General features: G+C 40.9%; 1 long non-coding RNA gene across 2 annotated transcripts in view; it reads left to right on the forward strand.

Moving 5' to 3' along the window:
• The first annotated feature begins 4086 nt into the window (after positions 1 to 4086).
• The window catches only part of LOC136181016 (uncharacterized), a 34089-nt gene continuing 13144 nt past the window's right edge, over positions 4087 to 25031 (forward strand). The window contains exons 1-3 of one of the 2 annotated variants that reach the window (XR_010667492.1): positions 4087 to 4441; positions 11008 to 11140; positions 22046 to 22787. This is a non-coding gene — a long non-coding RNA (uncharacterized lncRNA). Of the gene's footprint in view, positions 4442 to 11007; positions 11141 to 22045; positions 22788 to 25031 lie in introns of those variants that run through there. The other variant, XR_010667493.1, reaches the window with a different exon arrangement.

Genomic DNA, 25031 nt, shown 5'->3' on the forward strand with positions numbered 1-25031 from the left:
GCCATTAGCTTAATATATTTTTTGCAGTGATGAACAATTTTTAAAATGTCCTGTTGAAGAAGAACAGTGGAGTACCAGATCACTGAGATGAAACCAAGAAGTGACCTGGCTGAGGGGCATCGCTGTAGTTTTCAGTCAATGCAATGGATGTTGTAGTTGTGTTTGTTTTAGATCTTGAGAGAGACTCAACTGCAGAATTTGTTTTCTCCTTTAATTTATTCCCCCTCAGATAATGTGAAAAGAGTCAAAATCCAGTGTGCGTCCCAACAAAAACACACAACTTGCATTGACAGAAAGACTTCACACTTCTATCTGAACAAAATAAAATGCTTTTTGCCCTTTTGAGATCAAATATCAAACACCTGACCTACACAGTGAACTTCTGAACCTTCTGAACACCCACAGTTTGTATATAAAACTACACATCGGATATCTGGATCCTAAAACTCCTCATTTATTGAATGTTTCATACCGTACACCCCTAATGATTAACATCAGTCCTGCACCCATCATAAGCATATCATTGCAAGTACAGGGAAACATTACTAGGATATTGACTGAAGACATTTTTGGCTAATTTGTGTATAGTTGTCATTAGATTGTAACGTCTTTACAGTCACCATTTAACAGTAACAGGGCAGCCACACCCTGCTGCATTCTCCCTGATGTACAACCTGAGTTGTATAACTTAAGATATAAAACCTGCTCTATTCACAGGTGTGTGTGTGTGTGTGAGAGAGAGAGAGAGAGAGAGAGAGAGAGAGAGAGAGAGAGAGAGAGAGAATTGAATCAATAATTTTTCTGGAAATGAATCTTCCTCTTTCTGAGAGATGTTGGACTGAAGGTTCAGATAATTGATTACTTAGGAGAAGTTAATATGCTGAAAGTTAATCACAGCCAATTGAACACTGGGTGTAAATTAATCTGCTGAGGCCAGGCTACCCAATCCTTAATTATAGGTTTTGGACGGATGTGTAAAATGATATTTATGTTATCATTATTTTAAAAGATCGTATTAACATCAAGCCATTATCTGCAACTTAATGTTTGAATCCCTCACATAATTCATGCAACTTTTTATTCATTCTAACCTTTATTTAAACAGTTTTTTTCCTATTTAGATCTAAAAATCTATTTTACAGAGGGATCCTGGCCACGACAGCAGCACAAGAAATTCCACAGGAATAACAAAAGGAGAGACAACACTGACATCAATGAATGAATGAACGAGTTACATTCAGCAGTAAAAGATGTGCATACACTGATCAGATGATTCTGCTTTTAAAATCCTCTAAACTCAAGTTTAAAGTGATTCAAGCTCAGAACAAGATGATGGAGCTAAAGCATTTAAAGCTCTTTTCCCAAAGATGGAGTGAGTTCGAGGAATGACATACAAGATGAGTCCATGAAAGCGAAGCGAGTCAGTGAAGAACAGAAATTCATGTAGATCAGCCTTAAAAAGAAATATGTAACAATGTGTTGTTTAAGGAAGACAAACTCATAGAAGACACAATGATGTGTGCAGAACCCCAAAGCAGACAAGGATAGCAGAGGACTGTCAAATCGAGTGTCTATAGAAGCACAAATTGTCGGAGGAAAATTCACTCCCAGTATCTCATGGAGAAGGAACCCAAAGACCCCTCCCCTGGATTTCTGTCCCCTGAGCATGGAGCTGTTGCCAAGTGTCCCACATCTTTCCATATTGAAGATGATGAATGACCTTCTATAGCACCGGAACCTTAAAGTCTTTCAGATACTGTGCACATCTTTTTCTTCTGATGGAGCTGTCATGATGCAAGAAGTGTTTAAGTTCATTCACATCTTAATGCACATATTAATCATTCTCATTTCTATTTTTTTCTTTATTTTTGGCTGATTTTTGTCTTTACGGGATAGAACAGATGAGGAGTGACAGGAAACATTAGTAGGAGAGAATGGGGGAGGTGTGACGTGCAGCAAAGGGCCAAGGCTGGGTTCGAATCCATGGTCGCTGCAACAAGGTCTGTGGCCTCTGTATGTGGGGCCTGCGTCATAGCCGTAAATTTAGCCAACAAAAACCCAGATAAGCAAAGAGCTACAACACAGCTGCAATGTCTACATTGTGTCTCATGCTCAGAGGGAACCTGTGGACGATAACTAAAGTTTTTACAAAGATCTTGTGTTGATTGAAAGAGACTTTTATCACCTACATATAAAAAGTACATATTAGAGAATGATTACAAATGATTGTTATGAACAATACTTCATCTCTCTCTCTCTCCCTCCCCCACCTCTCTCCCTCTCCCTCTCTATAAACTATGAAGGAGGTTCCCCTCCTTTTTTTCCATTCACTGAAGAAGCACTTCAGGTTTTCCTCTCATGGTCACCAGAGACCACGAGGACTGATGTTTTGGGAAACGGGGGAATGGAGAGTACACATCCACACAGATGCACACAAATTAAACCGGGTATTCTCAAATGGATGCACACACACACACACACACACACACACACAATTCCCTGGTGTGTGATGGCTGTAAGCGTGTGATTCAGAGTGATTGCTGAGGTTCCTGCTGGGCCCTCGGCTGAGGGGAAGGAGCTTTGACGTTTTAAAGATGTTTTATGTTGGGAGGATATTTGACTATGCAAATGGGCAGGTTTATTAAAATAAGCTGCCTCACATCCAAACCTGGGCCTCTTTTTAAGCATGCAATAAATATTATCCAGCCTCATTTAATGAGATGAACGTGAAGCCCTGCGTTTCTTTATGTGTTTTAATCTCACTTGAAAAAAATCTGTTCTGTCAATAAAAAGAAAACACATTTCCAAAATATTCAGGGCCGATCTACTTTGCAGATGGTGAGTGAAATTTTATAATCTTTTTATCCAGTCATAAATAACATTATCTGTTGTGGGCTTCATATAACATGCATGTCATTTGAAATATGCATGTTTTTACAGCCTTAATGCACGTGTAACATCTGCTGAATTTGATCATGAAATCATTTAAAGCTTGGGGATTAAAGTACACCCTCTAATGCATACATGCAGATTTCCTCATATTTTACATCTTGAAAAAAAAAGATTGATAGATTAAAAATATGTTTTTTTGCCTTTTTTTTTTAGCATGATGAAGTTAAACAAGTTGTTGTGGGGTATGTTTTACCTTCAGGATCAGTTGGTCTTTAAAAAAAAACTGCATCCTGGTTGAATACCCATCCCTACCATGCAGAGGATTTCTTTACCTTTCCTGCAGATTTCAGAGAAACTGTGAGCAGAGTGCAGGAAAATAAAGCATGCATGTTTCTGCTGTTTGTATGTAAATCCATACTTAATTAATGTATGCATATTTGTCCTGTGTATGTGTGCCATTACACTTCTCTGTGCACGCACTGCTCCTATGCATGAGAAAAATGTATGCCAAACATGTTAAGGAGCTGCTTGCATGCACAATCAAGTGATTCTCCAGGCCAATTACTGGGAGTGCCTGCTTTGCGTGTTGGGGAAGGTACCCATGCCAGTGTGTGGTAAATAGATGGGCATGCCTCACAAGTGGATGGCTAAATGTGCAGCGCTCTCTCTCTCCCTCTCTACGAGGGCTGAGTGCCACGGGGGAGCTTTAAAAAGCGAAGGGAGAGATTGTCACATCAAGAGAAAGTCGCTTCATTGAAGAGTGCTTGGCTCAAATAAAAACGCAAACAGGAATGTTTAGACAAGGATCTAGTTTCACACGCAAGGAGTCTTATTTATTTTCACATTGATCTCAGCCCACAATGCGAGTTATCCTTTGAACATTAAAGGGAAAACCAGCAGGACTTTTGAGTAACTGAGATTGATGCAGGTGGAAATATCAGTGGGAGTGGTGTGCATGTGCACAGGGCGTGACAGGGTGGGTAATGCATGTTTAAAAGTGAAAAGAGAGAGAGAGACTGGGAGTGTGTGTGTACGTGTGTGTGTGTGTGTGTGTGTGTGTGTGTGTGTCCATGTGTGTGTGAGCGTGTGTGTGAGCTCTTGTTCAGCAGTGGTCTTATCTACCTTGCACAGACGTATTGCTCTGCCTCTTTCTAGGTCTCTGTGCAAGCCAGTGTCCACACATGAGGAGTGTGTGTGTATGTGTGTGTGTGTGTGTGTGTGTGTGTGTGTGTGTGTGTGTGTGTGGGGTGTGTGTGTGTGTGTGTGTGTGTATGTGTGTGTGTGTGTGTGTGTGTGTGTGTGTGTGTGTGTGTGTGTGTGTGTGTGTGTATGTGTGTGTATTAGCATGTGTGTGAGCGGAGCTTATCTCTTTGGCCACTCAGCTGGAAGGCACCCTATCACATGCAGAACACAATGCAGAAGAAACAGCAGATCGGCCGCCTGTAGCGCCTCAGCTTTACGCAAGGGTGATCTAAATTCAGCCAGATGTTACGGTGAAGGAGGCCCGCAGAAAACAGAAAGTCGCTGAGCTAAGGAGGCGATATATTGGGTATGTGTATATGTGCTGGGTTATTTAACAATGTAAAGCAGTGGCATTCAACTGGTTTTCACTGGGCTCCAGTTTGAATTGGAAAACCCACCAAAGAAGCTAGGTTTGTTTTGTGTTAGCAAGTCACAATAGGTGTTTTCAGACCAAACTGTTCTGGGGAAGATTTGAGGAGGAACTATCGAATAGGAAGTTCCCTGAGAACTACACACCGTGGGGACTTTTTTTTCTGTGCACCATCTGATGCAGGAGCTTAAAATAAGTCCTCTAAACAAGGTGCTATAAACTAAACTAGTTCACAGTTTCTGTAGTGTGGTATTAATAAAAAGGGGGGAGGGTTCCAATAGTTCCTAGAACTATGGAAAAGTTCCCGCAGTGCGAAAACGCCTAATGTTATTATCACAATATTGCCAGATGTTGAGGTCAGAGCAGCTCCTTCATGTAAGCCCATACATACCTGATTATTGACACATTGTTTGACTTGATCTCTGACTCTTTTGCTCACTATAATGAGTCACAGTCTCTTATACTTGAACATACGTTTAATTGAAGGTATTGAAGAAAGTAATAGAATATTTTCAAGTATGCTCAGTCTCTCCTCCTGTTTTAAGATACTAACTCTCCACTCAAGGTAGAGTTGAGCATTAATCATTCAGCAGATGGCCACTCTGTGTGTTAGTGTGTGTGTGTGTGTGTGTGTGTGTGTGTGTGTGTGTGTGTGTGTGTGTGTGTGTGTGTGTGCAGCAGAAGAAAATGCCATGGTTGAATATCAAATAACAGTCCTCATGACCCTGGCCTTTTTTACATGAGCTCCAAAGGTCTCATCTCTCTGCATCATCAGCCTCCTCATTATTTATTCATGCCCAGAGGTTAGACTGTGAATGCTTGCCTGTATGCGTGCCTGCCTGTGTGTATATCTGTGTGCATACATTTGCACATATCAAAACATTTTGTATCCATTACGGTATATATTGGAGCGGATATTGACCTTATTAAACCAATGAAGTTTTCATTCAGCTCATGCCAAGCGAGTTTTTTTTTCCATTCCATCGCTGACCTTATGTTACTGTACTTGAAATAAAGCCCATAGAGTTACGTAAACCGAGTAATAAAAATTCCAGTCTCTGGAAAACAAAATGCAAATATCAGGTTTTGTTTTCTGCAGATCCCCTGAGTTGAGAAAACAGGATTGTTATCATCATAGGAAAACTGGAATCAATGCTTCAGCATACATTGTTAACGGTGTTTGAAGTAGAGCTCTAAGGAGGCCGCCATTACAACCAGTGCCCTCCACCTTAACTACCATTTTAGAAAAAAACAAACAAACTGATTACAGTCTTTTTGCATATCAATGTGAGATCCAACAGCAGCTTCGGATGCTGTAGGATGCTCCGTTCAGATCAGACCCCCATGGTTCGGGCAGCATGCATTTCATCTCCCTGTGTCTGTGTCATACAGGGATCACCTGATGGTTACAGGTGACAACAATCAGAAATGCATTGTAAGTAACGTAACAGCCTGCTAAAGTCTGCAGCTGCAATCTTAGACAAACGATCTCCATCACAGAGTGAGGAGCATAGACTGTAAATATGAATGGACGAAGTCTGAGTGACGTCAACTAGATGTTATGGCAGGGAACGTTTCCGGATTCTCCTCACAGCAGCCGCCATGCTGGAAATCCTGTCTCACTTTCAGTCAACCTAATGACAGGCTTAGAGTCGAAGCTGAGGCGGGTTTTAAACATCTTGACGAACCGTTGCATCGCGCCCACCTGTCAATCATGTCAGCAATACGCCTAATTATGGATAGCACGTATCGTTCTCAAAACGGATCTATTTGGTTTTTTGTACCAAGATGTGAACATGTTTATATCTGCTGTGAAAAACGTTTTTTTTTGCCAGTCATGTTTATGTGACTTCCGGGGTTCCTGGAGTCATCCTCAAGCCTACTTCAGATTTGGCTTCATTTTTCAAGGCCGGAGGTTACCACTTGGTGATGAGTGAGTGTGTGGTTACTGGATGTAACTCCAGTTCTATGAGTAAGTGGCTCTACTGTTATTGAAATGATGCAGTTTTTTATATTACAGTCAGTTGAACTCAGTTTTTTAAATAAAAGGGAGTCCAGGTGTATCAAACTGCTTGTATTAATATAAGTATTCATTTTATTATAAATATTTTTTCTAGGCTTATTTTATTTTGTGTACATGCTACTTGAGTAAATACAGTGTAGTGTTTGCTGAATTTCCAGCAGGAAACATCAGACATATTACTGTCCCAGTCATGAATATTGGCTCAGCTTATCGGTACATTTATACCAAATCAATAGCCAACAACTGTATTTGTGTTAAGAGAAGCTTTGAAGAGGAAAGACCGCTCCCTATGAACAATGACAACAGAGAACTAAAAAAAAAGTGACGACACATCAGTGTCTGAAGTGCTCCGCATTTTACTTCTAAGTCCTTGATCTGCTTTGTGGTTTGTGGTTTGTGTTTCAGTGCGTTAAAAGAAGACTACATTTGCAGCTGAGCTAATACAGTATGAGCTGGCTTTGATGTGTCCAGACAAATGTTCTCTGTCTGACTATCAAAACACCTGAAACAACAAATGACCGCACCAACAGCTGTTCCGCGGCTAACCCCCTTGGCTATTTGTATGCCGACATGTGCACACATTCACAGACACCTGCCAATTGAGTCAAAGCTATAAAACTAGAAATAGAGCTGAAATGCGCTAGGAGATCTGAGGCACCAGCCTGATTTCACATCAAGAGAAGCCGGCAAAAAAACTGCAACTATAGAAGACGATAGAAACAAATGATAAAGAGTGCATATATGGGATTATAAGGTTAATTAGGAATCATTACTAGAGGTAATATTGAAAAAACCTGTTCACGCCCGTGGTGTTCGTTGTGTTGCATTCTTTGGGTTCAAACCAGGTAATGTTAGGTGTTTCAAAGCATTGTGAGAATGGATTCAAAAACAATAAGCTGTCGACCAACTGGAGTAGTGTGTGTCTGTTTGTTTAGAGTCGGAGTATCCTGGCTGCAGCTGGAGAGGCTCGGCGTCACACTCGCCCTGATTGGTTCTTCATGCATGCACACGCACTCAAACACACACATTGAAAGTCACACAGTTACCCGAGCTGCCTCTGCCTCTCTATATTTAGACTTGCCCTATGAGGCTGCCCGAGCCAGTTAAAAATAGTGTGCGCCATGCTTCACACTGTGTGAGAGGGAGAAGAGAAGAGGGATAGAGGGATAGAGGGATAGATGGATAGATGGATGAGAGAGGGGTGAGAGATGGATAAGAAGGGGGGTGGGGGTGTTGGATTGGGGAAAGGGAGACATAGGAGAACATAAAGGTTAAAGCCTGCGTCATGTGTCTTGTGGCAGAGGACTCAATGGAGCGCACCTGCTCCAAATGACATAAATGCCTATGAAGCAATGTAATTCATATTAGAGGTCACACACTTGATCCTGTAAAGGGCTGACGAGGTGAAGAGGGGCCCGTCAGTGGACCAGGTTTCATTTTAAAAAAAAGAAAAAGGATCGTAACAGTAAGAATGAACACGAGTGGCCAGCAAGGTTATTATCGTTTAAGTTGACCTATTATGCTGACATCAATTTAAAAGCTCACATATAGTGTTACAACGCTGGACGCTCATACTACACGTGCATGGGCATAGTTTTAGATAGTGTGATAAACGTATGATGGTGTAATCCCAGGATAAGTCTGCAGAGGGCGCTAAACGGATCATTCTGCAAATCATGCGATAGTTCGGCCTCAAGTCTCTAAATAAGCCGTTGAAACAAAGGCATATATAGGAATAGAGCAGCCATCCCCTGGCAGCCCTGCAGCATTCTGCCAACATTGTAAGGCTTCCAGATAGCTGGCCAATCAGAGGGAAGTGGGCACGTGGGAAGAGGGGCCTTAAAGAGACAGTAGCTGAATTGAATCGTTTCAGACAGAAGCCCATATTAGGGGTTTTACTGTAGCCAGTATGAGATAAATACATTTCTGAGCTGCAAAGCTACTTTACAGGTTTTACAGAATGACAACATAACAGGTGAACATGGGTATAACGTGATCTTTAACCAAAACAAACAAAATTACAAAAACCGAAAATGTGAAAATCATTTGTTAAGTGAAACCAAAATAAAACCAAGGTTTCAGCAAAAAACTATTCCGTCTTCACATATGAATTTCCTGAAAATATCTAGATAATTTCAAGAGGACTGCTCCAGATATTCTCCTGAACTGGCTGTTTACATTATGCAATTATTATCAAAATTGGATGGATTGTCAAAAAACATTTTACTGCCATTCCTGGGTTCCAAGACGATAAACCCTGACTTGTGTTTATCGCCATTTAGCACCACCAGGATTTCAGAGTTTTAACTTACACCTCAATTTGTACAGTCACTCATGGTGCCAAGGAGATTCATTCAGATCACTTTTTATGATCTTCTAACTTGGCTGGGCTACTACATAGAGCCAAGGATGAGTTGACATGTGTAGAGTTTAATTAAATGTCTTAATGTTGAATGTATTACCATGATATCTGCTACATTTATTGAGCCCCATGGTTGAAGTATTTTATTGAATTATTGTTTTCTTGTAATCATAACCCAGGTTGAGTTAACATGCTGATTGTTGACATTATATGGGTGTGTATGTTAGCATACTAACACAAGTATTTAGTTCACATCACTTCTGTGCTGCCTCCCTAAGCTGCCAGCATCACTGTGGATTCTTGTTTCAGACTTGTTCCTGATGTCTGGAACATCCTGGTAACTGTATCCAATATCTTTTCTTGTCATGAGATACCATGTCTTCCTCTGTGGTCTCGTCAATGTCACAATCAATAATGAAAAAGGAATACCCTCCAATCTGTGACCCATTGTCAAAGCTCTTTGAAGATCCCTTAAACGCAGAAAGTACTGATGAGTATAGAAACTGGCTCCTTTGTGATCTGACACATCAGAGAACAGGATCAAAGGTAGCGCTACTAAATTACCTTCATGTCTGTTGTGATGTTTTGCTCTGCATAGCTGGTTGTACTTTCATTCCTCATTGAAACTGAATTAAGGTGCGTTGCAGATGCCAGTGGTTGTTTTCATCTTGTGACGCACAAGACAAAGTCAAAAGGATTGCATTGTTTTCATGCCACTGTAATTCATTTAATAATGAAGTTGGCAGCCGTCTGAACCGGTTTAGCAATATTTGCATATTTGTGGTGAACTTATTAATGGGCTCACACAAGGCTTTCAAGTGTGAGAACGTGCACACCACTGTACATGGATGGAAGCATTAGCATGCCGTTGGTGCACTCTCATCTTGGCTTTGTTACGAGCATGATAAAGAAACAAAAACCAGGTTTTTACATCTAAGTTAATATAACATTTGAACACACTGAATATTTTATATCAAATAAATGGACAGATTTTGCTATGTTTTTGAAAAAAGGGCAAGCAGGCTAAAACAGATTTGTTCGCATTTATCCAGATCAGCCATGCTTGGTACCATGAAGAATGACGCAGGACGCTGGTAAATTCCGGCTGCTGTCAATGATCCAAGCTAAAAAGCTGCCAATAATCCTTCCTGAAAACCCAAAAAGGGGTCAGTATGCTTTTTTATGTGTACACTGTGTGCAACACATGAATGAATGTGAGTAATATCTGGTTCCACCTGTTATTGTAATGACCTTTTTTTAACATAGATGGCCAGTGTTAAAGGTATAATATGAGACTTTCAAAGCAGATGTCCTGTAGTACTTTAGCACCTCTCTCAAACCAAAACAAAGCCACACCTTCAGCGTTCCACTCTTGAGAATGATAATGCTTGGTGTAATCCAAATAACACATCGCTGGTACAATGATACTTGAATAAAATGCTATTTGGGGCGGCAGAAGCTCAGTCTGTAGGGACTGAAATTGGTCTGGTAGCTGGAGAGGTGCCAGTCCACTTCCTGAGCACTGCTGAGGTGCCCATGAGCAAGGCACCGAACCACAAAACTGCTCTGGAGGGCTCGCTGTGGTCAGCCCCCTCACTCTGAGACCTCTCCATTAATGCATGTCCACAGGATCCTGTTTATGCATGTTTGTGTAGCATGTTCATTAAACAGAGTGTAAAACTAAATTTGCCCTCGCAGGATTAATATAGTATAAATTATTATTATTATTTAATATCAGGGCGTATCAGTGATAAAACTAGCCGAAACCTATAGTCACTTGATAGGCTAATATCGGCTTGTATTATCGGCTGGCCGATTAATCGATCAAGCTCTAATTAATTGATAACTAAAAATATAGATGCATTTATAATGATACATTAACTTGAGGTCTTCCAATTGTATGAATCCAAGGAGTTGCACAATTACTAGTGTGTCATTTGTTTGCACAACTTACAGAGAGGATGTTGTGCAGCATGAAGGATTTTTGTTTGTGCTTCAATCCATCCTGTAACCCGTGTTAGACAAACATGTTGTGGAAGCCAAGCTGCTGTGTTTTTCATGTATGGGGCTCAGAGGTTAATGGGTACTCATGCTGACATTGTCTTTGTGTGTCCACAGGACAACGGTCAATCGCTGTCACATCCTGAGAGGAAGCCAGAGGGGAAATTGACCGTGTTTTTTTTTTTTCTTTTTTTGAAACAACACGAAAGTCACCACCAACGTGTTGACTCAGTGCAAAGGAAGACAAGATGTGAGTATTTGTTTGAGTTTGAACATTTCTGTGTCTGCGTGGGTGCACCTGTTCATCTGAAGCGTACAACTGCGCAGATCTTTTTTTCTGTTTGTTTACATTTTACACATTCAAATAAGGAAGGGCTCCACGGGGAACTCTCGGCTGAAAACCGGGAAAAACACATCCTGTTTCCTCATTTTTCCAACCAATGTGTGTTGGAGTGTATCCATTACATTAGGTGAGAAAGGACAAACACGGCTGAACAAACAGCCTGCTTGTTCCAAAGAATGAAGAAACAAGGCCATCTTTCCTTGTTCCTTAAAGGAAAGATTTACAACACTGCAGGGGGAAACCGAGTGCAAACTCTATGCATGCAAACATAAATTCATTTGTTTCAAACATACAAATGTATACTCATCCTGCACACGAGCAAAAACACATTTAATTCAAATGTCAGATATTATGCATCTTTTCCCGAACTTGGACTGTAACCTAGAATCAGCATTTAGGGTGTTTACAAACACAAAATGGGGCTGTGCTGCATGAATATGACATTGACTTTTTGAAGCAACACAAACCCTTTAGAATGATGTCATATAGCAGTCCACTTCCTTGTTTGAGCATGGCTGCAGACCGTACTCGAGTAAACATCAATCGTGCCCGAGACCACCTCTTCAAGCAGACTCGAGGCCAGTAAAAATGACAGTACATATAATCAAATGAAGGGCACGGTTAAAGACGCACTCTGGCAAGCACAGCTCACTGGGTTTGAGGGGAGAGGGGGATTTAGTTTATTACACAGGGATAACTGAAAAATCTGACCCCTGAGCCATGGTCCTCTTTCATCGAGGCCTCCTGCCTATAGAAAAAAAAATAATACAAATACTGCCATTTCCTTATTCTTCTTCAGCTGCAGTCAGATTTCTGAATTTCTCTACTCTACAAAACAAACAATTGTCTATTTTAATTCAAACACTTGCACTGAGGAGGATGTTTACTTCAGCTGTGTACTACAGTGCACTTGAGTCAAGCGGTGCCTCAGGGCAGGAAACGATTGGAAATTACAGCCAAACAACAGGATATATGTGGGCAGAGAGGCCCTGTGAGAGGCAGATGGGTGTGAATATTCATTTGAAATAAGAGGAAGAGATTCATATTGTGATATAAAATGAGAAATATAAGTATCAAGGCGATGGAATGGAGGGGGAAGATCACAGAATATATTTTTCATATTCTGCTCTTCTGAATGAGATAGTGTCTTGGTTAGAAAAAAAGGGAGTTGTAGGACAGTGGGTTATGAAAGACAAAAAAGACTATAAGATGTAGCTTGTTGCTGTGCGTATACAGCTACTGGGAGATGTAAGCCGGAGGGGGGGGACTGTGCTTCAGCCGAGACACATCTCTTTTAGGCAGCTGAGATGCTCTGCATACACAAAATGTACACATGCACTCCCCGCTCATCCTTAATGCAGCTTAAATGGTGGACAAGGAAAAGCTTTTTGAAAGCATATCTGTAAAGATAGGAAATAGTTTATGAATAATTTGTCGCCTCAGGGGACTTATGCCGGGGGGGGGGGGGGGGGGGTGAATAGGGCAGCCTCTTGTCAGAACATTGGATAAGGAAAAGAGCAGAGGGAGCCAAGATCCAATACATCGAAAAAGAGAGAACTACACATTTACACAGAGCAGAAGAGATGGAAAGAGCACAATTACAGGAAGAAAATGCTCTATAGAAAATATAGAGTATTCTTCTTTTATACAGAAGAATATATAAAAGGCCCAGCATGGTGCAAAAGGAGGGATGTTTGTGTTTGAGGGCTAGAGAGAGAGAGAGAGAGAGAGAGAGAGAGAGAGAGAGAGAGAGAGAGAGAGAGAGAAGGAAACAGGTACATAGGTACTGGACACACACACACACACACAGACACACACAGACACACACAGACACACACACACACACACACACACACACACACACACACACACACACACACACACACACACACTGTGTATTTTGTAGTCCTTCAGATAGACAGACAAGCAGGAAGGGGGTCAATTATTGCAGTAATGATTCTGCTATGAATAAACCAGTTGGAGGAAGTAGAGCTCCCATTAGGCTTCCCTCCTCAGGCTATTAATAACCAGAAAACTAATGCCTCCTCCACAATCAATACACACACCCACTAGGACACGGTTAAAGACACACTCTGGTGTTTGATCTGCAAGCCCTGCTCAGCGGGTTTGAAGGGAGATGGGATTGAGTTTGTTACAGCCTTCTGTAGTCGCCTGATGCATCAAAAATAGAAACATAATTCCTCATCTTTATCTCCTTTTCGCAATACAAGACAGGGATAAATGATCACATTTGAACTTAGATATATTTGGCATCTCAGGAATACCATTTGAACAAAAAAATCAGGCATTTGAATGAAGCTTTAAAGAGTTTCATTTGAGTTCTTGTTTGGGATTGAATGTCGTTTCTGAGAAAGGAAATACAGAGAAAGTAACATCCTTCACCTCGAAACAACCACAATAGTGTTTTTCACCCTCGTGATCAAGCCTTTTTGCCTTTTTTTTTTTTTTTACAACAAATCAACATCAAAACTAAATCAAATAAACCATGCATCATTTTTGGGGGATTTTATGGGAACTTGGGTCAGAAATACCACATCAATCTCCTTTCCATTTGGGAATGAATTTGCATTGGTTATCCAACAACACTATTACTGGGCTGGTTGAAGATGGCAGTGGACATTTCTGAATGTTCTTCATAACATGTATTTTACTTTATATTCTTTCTTATCTACAATAGTGGTGGCTGGGCGTCAGAGACAAATGATTCATTGAAGTAACAACTGCTAGTTGTACTTTCTGACAAGTACAATTGACTTTATGCAATGGCTTCCATTTGATATGCATAGATCCTGAGTAGTTTTTCAGCACTGATGCCATTTTGAACATAGGTATAGGGTCTTTTAAAGTCAAATTTGAGTAACTTTAGTTCCCCTACATAATGATGACAGGCAGAAGATTTTGGGTGTAGAAAATGGGGGTTCAACTTCACGTACAGAAAAAGCCATTGGGTCTGAATCAAAGCTGACCGATAGAAAGAATAAGGTATCATCTGCATAACAAAGAATGTAAATACTGTACACAGTGGTGTAGTGCAGGGTATACACAGGTATACCCACAGAGGAAGTAAAGTGTTTGTGACAGTTTTTGAATGAATTAAAAAACACATTTTGGGGAAAACTTGAAAATATACCCACTTATCCAGGCACCACTTTACAAATGTATATGCATGTAATCCATATATAAAATACATTTATGACATGTTCTATTGTCACTAAAAGATGTGCGGAATAGGAAAACGTCATCAAGAATTTAGATGAGGCTTGGAGGCCATCGTTTACAGTAACTAGCTGTAATGAGAAGAGAATAAATGCCTGTCAGTAGTAAAAGAAGGAGAGAGGGTTAATTACTTGAGCAGAACTAATTTATGTGTAAATCAAGAGCTGGAAATGAACTCTAATGAGCATAACAATACTAATTAGGTTAATTAATGCACCAAGAATACATTATCAGTAACATATGATTGCTGAAAATAAGAATTGAGAAATTTGCTGACAGAAGTCTTAAAAAGAGGGATCGTTTCAAAAGAGTGGTGATGAACTTTCATTCCATCTCTTATCAGGGTTAATCGTCTTTAATGAACTGAGGATGTACAGAAGTGTAACTACAGCATAACACGGCTGCTCGATATTGCAGATTGTGACTTTAGAGCTCCCATGAGCTTTACTGTAGGACAGAAAAAAAATCCTGGTAGTGGAAAAAGAGAGCTGACTGCACATGGACGGTAGAATCCATCAAACTGATCAGCACAGGTTTGGTTCAAAGCCAGTCTCAGTAAGCTGAAATCAAAAATACTCCTGAGGGCTGAGCTGGCTTATCAGACAAAAAAGCAGATTGACAAATGTATAGATCAATACTATGCTGCCAAATTGAATTTTCAGCAAGGAAAAGGCAGAGTGCTGCTTCAGGTCTCTGAGTGTTGTGTGATACATCTTCAACCATAGAAATTATGTTTTTGTTATTAACTCCAATATGGAGAATCCTCCTCTTTGAAATGGTAGCCAGCAGGCACATTGTATGGGTTTGACTTTGTATGAATGAGTGGACCCTTAAGCCTACTGAAGTCGGATTGGTTTCCAGTGATTGTGGGACAGAAATGGATGAACGACAGGATAGACCCTACGGCATCATTCATCCATCCATCTTAATCCCTTCCCGCCCAGCAGACGCATGTCACACTATCCCTCAGCTCTTCATACTCCAAAACAACAAAGGCCTCAAACAGAAAGAATAAAAGAGAACCGGGATCTGTCTTCAATCACAACACTTTCAAACGGTGTAATTTGAGATTCACTGCCGATATCTTTCTTCTTGTCCAACCCACTTTTTCGGCGGCTCTGGTTCCGGAAGTACATTTTCCAATTCAAATCCTACCTTGACATTTCAAAAAATCGTTATATTTATATTTTTAAACCCTGAAACCAAGCCATATTTTGAAACAAAAATTTATTTAGCCCATTTCTTTTAAAATGTACACAGACCTTCTTCGGGGAACTTCAGTGGAAGCATCCAACAGCCGAAGTTTGCAGGGAAAGTAAACATCTCCATGGTAACAGTGGGCTCCACAAATCAGAGACATCGCTGTGACACTACAGGATTGTGGGTAGTGCAGTTATTTTCCCTGAGATCGCGAATAAACCATGTATTTCTTCAAACTAGGTTGATATCAAACAAACTTGTGTCTTCTACAGCAGCATATATACCCTTGTTTCACACTCATGGAGCTCAGGAAAAGAACTACACTACCCACAATCCTATAGTGTCACAACGACGTCTCTGATTGGTGGAGCCCGCTGTTACCAGAGATCATGAATAAGCCATGTATTTTTTCAAACTAGGTTAATATCATAAAAACTTGTGTCTCCGACAGCAGCATACCCTTGTTTCACACTCATTGAGCTCCTGGTGAGCCAACCTTGGAAACCTACGACATAATGGTTAATAATCAAATACCCTATTGAGAAAATTAATGGGACCTTTACTTCAAGAACCACACTGTTGAGCTCTATTAAGGCGATTCATTAGCTCTCTAGCTTTATGACTTTATTAAGCAAATCAGATTGTTTTTCCAAATCTGATCTACAAGACAGTGTCCACTCTGTTATTTTTAAGTGCAGATCTGATTGGCTTATCCAAACATCACAAACTGATCTGCATGGATTTCAGTGGTAACTACCGAGGCATCTGTAACTTTTAATGCTAGAGACTCAGCCTTCCATTGAGGAAACATTAGATATCGGCTCATAATCTAAATAATCTTGATGTAACTCCTCTGTAAAGAACTCATAATTGCACAACGGAGAAGTCCATAGACGTGTAAGGAGTATGCTGTTCTGCTGTTGCCGCTCTGATGCACTTCTATCAATCTGGATGACTTTCTTTTGGAATCATATTGCACATTTAGCGAGATAAAACTTTGAAATCCATTTTGAAAAGCCAAATTGTCTGGGCTGAACTGCATCTGTAGAAATCCAATCGGAATTCAATTCCAAACCATCTCCAAATGTGTCTTGAATTTAATTAAGATCAATTATTTTTTTATATCTGCTGCCCAGACTCTCCCAAACAAACTAGATATGCCAAACAAAAAAAACAAAATACAGAATTTAGCTGGCTGCTTGAGCAGGGTCTATAGGATGATATTCACTTGAGCCGTTTGAAAATGTGAAACTGACTTTCACTAGCTCTGCACCTTTCTAAAAATGTGTGTGTGTGTGTGTGTGTGTGTGTGTGTGTGTGTGTGTGTGTGTCAAGGGAGTACCTCCATTATCAACCCACAGCTGAAGCCCATTAGAGAGATGAGGAAGAGAAAGAGGAGATGAGAAGATTTACAGAGTTAAAGACAACTGTCAGCTGTTGAGAGGGAGACACACACACACACACACACACACACACACACACACACACACACACAGAGAACCAAAGATTTTAATTTTTTACCACTTGAGTTCCTTTTCTTTGAACATAAACTCCCACAGAACGAATGACAGACCTGTAAATATTCCGCCTGTCCATCACAGCCTCCCTTCTCATGCTTTGAGCAATTTCAGCGAGGACTCCGCCGTTAGAGTGGAACATAAAGCGAGTGAGGAAAGCAGCTATAAAATTGATTTTTAATAGGTCTCAGTTCATTACGTTTTCTGTGCTTGTGTTTCTTTGTGTACAGATTGGGGGTGGGGACACGAGTGATGGCTGACTGCCGATGGTTAATAAAACAGCCGTCACACCTGACGATCAGTAGCCAGTGGCTAAAGAGCGAACTACTGACTGCTTTTAATGTAATGTCACACTCACAGACATGTTTCTCATATGAAGAGTGACCTGTGGGTGCAGACAGATGAAGAACTCTTCACAGTTCCTGAAATTACCTCTTTGAATGATTGACCGCATGGGAATGGAGCAAATTAAATTCCACTTGTCACACCTGGTCCCAAACCAGTAGAGAGGAAGATTGAAGAACTCCTAACCACCACGGGGCTCAATTCATACCAGTCTATTCCACTGGTCAGACAGTTATAGACAGTTACTGATGGAAGGGCCCAAACCTTAATAGAAAAACTGATTAAAAGAGAGAAAAAAATGAGAAGAAGCTTCAAATGAAATTGATAAATATATAGAAAGAAGGCTGTTTTTTTTTTCTTGATAGCAGAGAGTCGTTTTTCGTAGTTCTCAGACAGAATTCTGATCTCGATAGTTTTGACTATAAATCCGAAGTTGAATAGTGAAATTGTACTGGCAAATTAACTGGTGAGATCTGAGAACAAGGTGGCATCCCTAAAAAAAACTCTGAGTGAAGTTATTAAATTAAGCAGCATTTCCACATTTTTCGTACAATAATATTTAAATGGCAAGGACGACTAATGCGTGTGGTTTCAAACTTCCAAACACTTGTTCAGGAGTTGCTGTTAAAAATCACCCTTGGAATTAACCAAAAGAGCAATCATTTCTCAGAAATTGCGAGTTAAAGCTCCTGTGAGGAACTTTCGGCTTGTCCATTTTGGCGCCCCCCTGTGGACAAGGCCTTATGTCTTATCTATTTGCCAAACTTGTCTTGAACATGTAGGAGGTGTTCTCAATAGAAAAGCTAAAAAAAATTGTTTACTCTGCCCTGCAAAAGTATCACTCACATAAATCTTTGTTGTGGAATATGTCATGCAGAGTCTGTTTCTGCCGATGCTTTTAATCGTCTCGTATGACACCGACCCTGCAGTAGCAGTTACAAGCATCAGAGATAAACAAGTAGCGTAATCTATCTTGTCGCTGGTCATGTTGTTTGCTTTTGTAGATCACAAAGAGGCATCGCTCTAAGTTTCAGCCTGTTTCATAACCAGCTAAAAGTTCCCCTCAGCAGCTTTAAATTCAAATACTTCAGGAATGCACCTGTTGAACAGGTACAACAACCAAGAGCAGGAAAGCATTATCTCACTATACATTTCCCAAAGGGGGCTGAGCCTTCTCTCACAGATTCTGGAGTTATGAAATGTTTCTCATGTCAGATTTTTCCTTCCTGGAACTGTTCACGTTAGCTTACATCACAAGGAGGTAAAGCCTAAGAAAATAATTCTCTGTGCAACAGGTCATGAACCTGGTTCAACTTCAAGAGGGGATCTTTTCAGGTGCCTAGTTTATCATTTAGGGAGGAAAATGTGCAGAATGACATCTAGGCAAGTTGTTAAACACAACTTAAACCTTTATTTAGACTTTTTTTTCAATATTTTTGAATACTTTTTTACGGTAACTTTTATTTTAGTTCAACCCAATATTTCCAGCAGTAGTTTTTCTTAACAGCCTTTTCACATACACCAATGGGGATTTTTTCTTTTACTTTGAAGGCAAGCTGAACAAGCATGGATCTATTTGTTGTATCTCATATTTTAATGATAAGGAATGCAAACTTAAACTGGACTTGAATCCTATTCAGAAATGCAAGGAATTCATACGAAAAAGTGTAAAAGATCCTCACTTTACTGCTTATAGGGCTCTTTTTAATGACCACACTGCCCATGTGAGAATCGATAATTAGTGCACAAAAACACAGCAGTTCCCTCCTCCAAATTCCATGGTGGATTAATCAAATCTGAAGCACACAGTTTTGGGAATGCTGTTTGGACACAACTCAAGATAGTACCCGTTTGTTCACACTCTTTGTAATTCCATGGGGAGTTAATTAGCTCTTCTATACAAGGCGAGAGTACCGTTGTTCTATGCATCGTGCATAAAATTCTATACTGTGCTTGATTTGTTATTTTGTCGATCTGTGTATCATCTGTGTTTTTCAGCACTCTCCACAACACAGCCCCTCAGTGACCACACATCTTTGCCTTGGGCAGTCCTCCCTCTCGTTCTATTCGTCTGTTTCATCCTTTATTTAGAGATTTCCTTCCATGCATCCGACTCCTTTCTCTAAAGCAACATCGAGCCATCCCAAGTGACTCCACGTTAAACTCAGCATCCTCCCCTCTGTGCGTTGCATGGATTGTGTATCTGTGCAGGTGTAGAGCATTGTAGGAGTGTTAACCTTCAGATCATGTCACAAATGGAAATGTACTTCCTGTTTCATACCCATGCATCATCTGTTTGTCCAGGAGGCCTAACGGGCTGAACCCTTTTCCTCTCGTCTCCCCCACCCCCTCACACAAACCAACCCTACACCCTGTCTCTCCTCTTCACTCCAACCTTCCACCAGCTCCCCTCCTGCTCTGATGGATGCACCACGGAGTCACAGCCTTCTCCCTTAATCCTTTTCTTCTTAATCCTCTATTACTTTATCCCCTTTGACCTAACTGCTCTTATCGAGCTCTCCTGCAGCCTCACAGCTCCTGCCTCCTCTCTTTAACCTCTTCACCCACCGCTTCCTTTGCCTCCAAACCTCTGCTCCTTCCTTGCATCCTTGATCTTTTTTTTTTTCACACACATAAACCTCCTCCAATTAACTAGCATGCAAGCACATTCTGAATCCAATAAGCAAAGACTATTTATTTAAATACAAGAAGGAGCCTGGAAGCAGGAAGTCCACACAACAATCCTGATGAACCTGAGAGAGGTGAAGGTACAAACTCTGCAGAAAGGAACATATACAGTAAGAGCATAGGCATTTAGATCAATTGCTATTAAAATACATGATATTAGTGGGTGCTGGTGGCTTAGTGGTCATTTGCGCGCCCCTTATACAGAGGCTGTAGTCCTCTATACGGGCAGCCTGGGTTCAGACCCGACCTGTGGCTCCTTTCCCGTACTGTATGTCATACCCCCCCTCTCTCCCCTATTTCCAACACTATCAACTGTCCTGTCTATCAAATAAAGGCATAAAATGGCCAACCTTTCAAAAAAATGTTTCTTGATTTTTTCTCAGTAAGTTTCCTTCCTCCTGCTCCTTGAGAGGCTTGAAAATAGATTTATGAAGGAATTGACTGAGAAGATCCGTGAGTCAAACACAGTTTCTTCGTGGGATGTTCTCAGGAGTCAGGACACGGCATAAGAAGGACGACACAGAGATAAAGGATGAAGCTAGAGTCTGACACTAGGAAGTGTTAAAAGTGATGCTACATGTAGTGAATGTGTTTGCAGTTTCAAGGAAAAAGTTGTAAAGAGCATGCAAGAAGAAAAAGGATTGAAGCAGCTCGACTTCTTGTCAAATGATTGCACTTGTTGCTCGCCTGTCTTGTGATAAGAATGTCATCACCCAAGCCCACTAACTCACTCTGAATTTACAACACATTACCTACGCACCCCATCAACATGGGAAAATGTCACTAGGATGCTGGCAGCAAAAAGTCAGCACCCTGAACACATTTTGGGAACATTTAAAGATTTGTGTGTGTGTGAGTGAAATCCCAATCAGAGTTAGCAAAGAGTGAAAAGGGAAGAAGGAAGCAAGTTGAAGGGTTAAGAAAAGAATATATGAGCAATTATTGTCATTTGAAAACCAAATTTCCCTCTGCAATTACAGAGGGCATATTATGCCCCCTTTTCCACCTTTTCAAACAGCCCCCTGTGGTCTAAATGAAACATCTGTGCTGTGCTTTGGTCAAAATATAACATGAATCCGTGTTGGTGTGTGTGTCTCTTTAAATGCAATGAGCCCTGCCTGCGTTTTCCCAGTAGACATCACTCCTTTGCTCAGAAGAAGAAAAAAAATGGCAGACCTGCGCAAAAGTTTTGTTCTAGGCTGGGGATGGAGTCCATGGGTGGAGCTATCAGGGGAGGGGATTTTTTTTTTTTTACCAGAATCCCATTGTGATGTCACATGGAGAGCAAATTTGAAATGGAGCATTTTTCTGTGTGTTGTAAGAGTTATGCAGACCACAAACAAAGGACTGGATGGATTTATTTCACATTTTGTGGATCAGTAGACACTCAGGTTACCCAAATATATGTTGAAAAATGTCATAATGATTCATAATGTCCCCTTTAAGGCATGCCAAGTTGCAAAGAAAATACAAATTCCTTCACTATGCACCCAAATCAGTCAGTGGCATTATAAGCGTCTCTTTTTACCCTTAATACTAGAATAGTTTTTTTTTAGGAAATCCCAGTATCTCTTTGACCCTTTCATGTTGCTACCCCTTGTGACTGGGTTGTGAAGTTTTGATTCTCTCCACATGTCCACGAGACAGTGACTATCCTAAAATAAGTCTCCTTGGCTAAAAGCCTCTACAAAACAAACCTTATGGCCTGTGTGTTTAAAGAAGTACAGCATAACAATATGTTATTATTTCTAGAATGTGGATGCAAGTCATTCAGATTTCCATTTCACATCTGGTCTTTATCCGTCATTCATTATTTATTCAACAGGCCAGAAGGACGCAGGACTGTCTTGTGTGACCTCTGTAGCCCCCAGGGAGCCCAGGGCATGCTGGGAACATCCTGTGTGCATGACCAGAGTAACAGTGGATCTTCCTCTCTGGGCTGGTGTGTTAACTGGTCCTGTGACACACACACACATACACACACACCATCCATATCCTGTGTTACAAAAACAGCCCGGACAACTCATCTCCAGGGTCGTTTTGCTTGTATATGGCATACGCAGGCCAGCGTCTGGAGAGCATCGACATGTGCAGCAAATCTTAATGTGATGCAATCAATATTTTTAATGCCACACAGTCAAGGTTACACAACGAAGGAAGAGCACATGTGTTCGACACATGTGTGCAAGAGAACAGTTGTTTTAGATGTGAGCCTCATCGGGATCCATCTCGTGAACTTGATTATTATTCATAAGTGAAGAGAAAATCTTTTGCATGTGATGGTAGGCTGGTTAAATGATGTGTTTTGCTTTTTTTCTCAAATTGTACCAAGCATGTGGTTTAGGAAATTCATGAACTCAGATAGTACTCCATGTTGTGTCAGATGTCTTATTGATCTGGATGTTTTGCTGTGAAGTACCCAGATGTAATTTTTTTCTTTTTTTTTCTTGGAGATAATGAAGCTTTTCCTTCTTAATAAAGTGCCTCATGGACAAATATCTAACACTGTCATGTGTTTAAAACATTTCCGTTCCAGTGTGTCGAAAACAGGCTGTGCTAATATTCAGCACGCACTGAACTGGCTGCAGGCTCATTGCTCATAACAGCAGCAAGTCAGCTACAAAAGGATTACAAGAGAGAGGAGAGGGATGTGTCTGTGTGTGTGTGTGTGTGTGTGTGTGTGTTTCATCCCAGCACTTATACACTGTGGATGATTACGCAGGAAAGAAGCTGTGCTGACGCCAGAGAGTGCGTTGCTGATGCAGAGGCTGGACAGCCAGTGAGTAAGAGCAGCCAGCTTCTCCCCCCAGAGGATCCATCCTCCGTTTATCCCCTTTTTGTTCTCAGTCGTGAGGAAGCAAAGGCTTGGATTCAGTCCTCTGCAGAGAGTGTGAATCTTAGGCAGAAAGGTACCGAGGTAAAATAACGTGGAAAGGAAGAGAGAGAGACAGGTGTAGATGTAGAGCAGCTGCTGCCTTTGAGAGGCAGTGATGACGCAGACGCCCCCTCCCCATTGGATCCCCAATTCATGCTGGACGTGCTTGTCATTCAGATCCAAGGCTCTGCATGTGTCAGAAAATCCTCTGCAGTGGGAGAGACAGAGTGGAAAGTGGGAGAGTGAGAGTGAGAGTGAGAGACAAGTGCAAAATCACCAAAAAAAAAGCATGAACTCAACTCTCGATCTCAGTATTCCAAGTAAAAATAAATGCAAACAATATGCTTTTAGGTTGGCCATTAACCTAGACATAACGCCTGTAACCAAACAACGTAACAGCAGACACACTCTAATCACTGCACACTGACACTGATAGATTCCCCCTCCCTAACATTGGATTCACGACAGTATCTAATGGCACCTTTAATAAATCATTCCAAACTGATATGAATGTGCACCGGCTGCATCTGTCAAGAGAAGGTCATTGAGTTCGTCCCTATAGGATTGGCTCCAGCCCAGCATCCTCCCCCCTGTCAGAACCCCACCCTGCCCTGGCACGGTCTCTGCTACATTATATCCCTCACCCAGTTCCCAGGGACCCACAGTGGGCAGAAGAGAGAAGCAAAAAAAATCAGGGTGTGGCAGGAAATGGACCTAGGAGCTGCAGGGTCTTGTAAGCCATTACAAATCACCTCACAGCTGTCAGTAGCAGTGATGAAATTGGCACATGAGGGACGAAGGGAAGACTGTTTGATTTGGTCCCGTATACACTTATCTTTTATGAGGTATATCAGAATTTGTAGCTCCTGGAATTGGAATTGAAACCTCGAACAGTCTTAAGATTAACCACAAATGTCATTATTGTGCCACTGCAGGTAGTAGGTTGAATGATTTCTGGTGAGATAAAAAAAAGTAAGGGTGTGGACCTCATGTCCTCTTACAGACCTGAACTCAGTGTTCACCTTTAATTACCTGTACCCATAACCTTTTCTGACATTTACTAACAGGTTTATTTGCCTCAGTATAACCTCGACTTGCCTCAGTATAACCTTGACTTAACTTCAGTTTATTTGCTATAACACTGATATTGTCATGACCTTCACCACACCATAGTTTCCATTCACACACACTGTAAAAAATGAAATGTTTGAGCATTATCACTGGAATATTTTCATGCCAAACCGTTCCAGGAGTTTCTGACCCACAGAAAATCAACCACTGTCTGCACATCTTAGTAGTATATCCAATTAATCCATCAATATTACTTTGTTTTTAAAAAGCTTCAACATGCAACAAAATACATGTTTCAGGTGTTTTATTCAAACATATCTTGTCACCTATTTGCCAGTTTGTGGTCCATTATTTGAAGATACACAGTATTTTGCATACGTTTAAGTACTTACTCATATTTTATGTTGCTGGGGTGCCGGTTGGCCTAGCGGTTCAGTTGTGCCCCATTAACAGTGGTTATGGTACTCAAGCGGCCCAGGTTTGAATCTGTCATTCCCCACTCCTTTCCAAACATCCTATTCCATTGGCTCCCAAACTGGGTTCCCAACCCCTCTGGGGACCACAATGGATTCTTAGGGGCTCTTAGAGGCTAAACACCATGGTAATACACTTACTGAGTAGTTTATTCCAAGGTATTTAGATAAAACTGAAAAAATGGCATTTCCTCACTTCAAAACTGTCAGGCTACGTTAACAAACATACAATTCTGGTTATAATGGACTAAGGTAGGGGGTGGATCAGCTATCAGCTACAGTAATAACACATAAATATGTTTTAAGTTTTCTTTTTTTTACATTGAAAGGGAAAATTCAAGGTTCCAAACAAATAGCAATGTGCTACATTTTTAATTAGTGCTTTCAATCAC

The sequence above is a fragment of the Labrus bergylta genome, chromosome 12 (genome assembly GCF_963930695.1).
Source record: "Labrus bergylta chromosome 12, fLabBer1.1, whole genome shotgun sequence".
In the NCBI taxonomy this organism is placed as follows: Eukaryota; Metazoa; Chordata; class Actinopteri; order Labriformes; family Labridae; genus Labrus; species Labrus bergylta.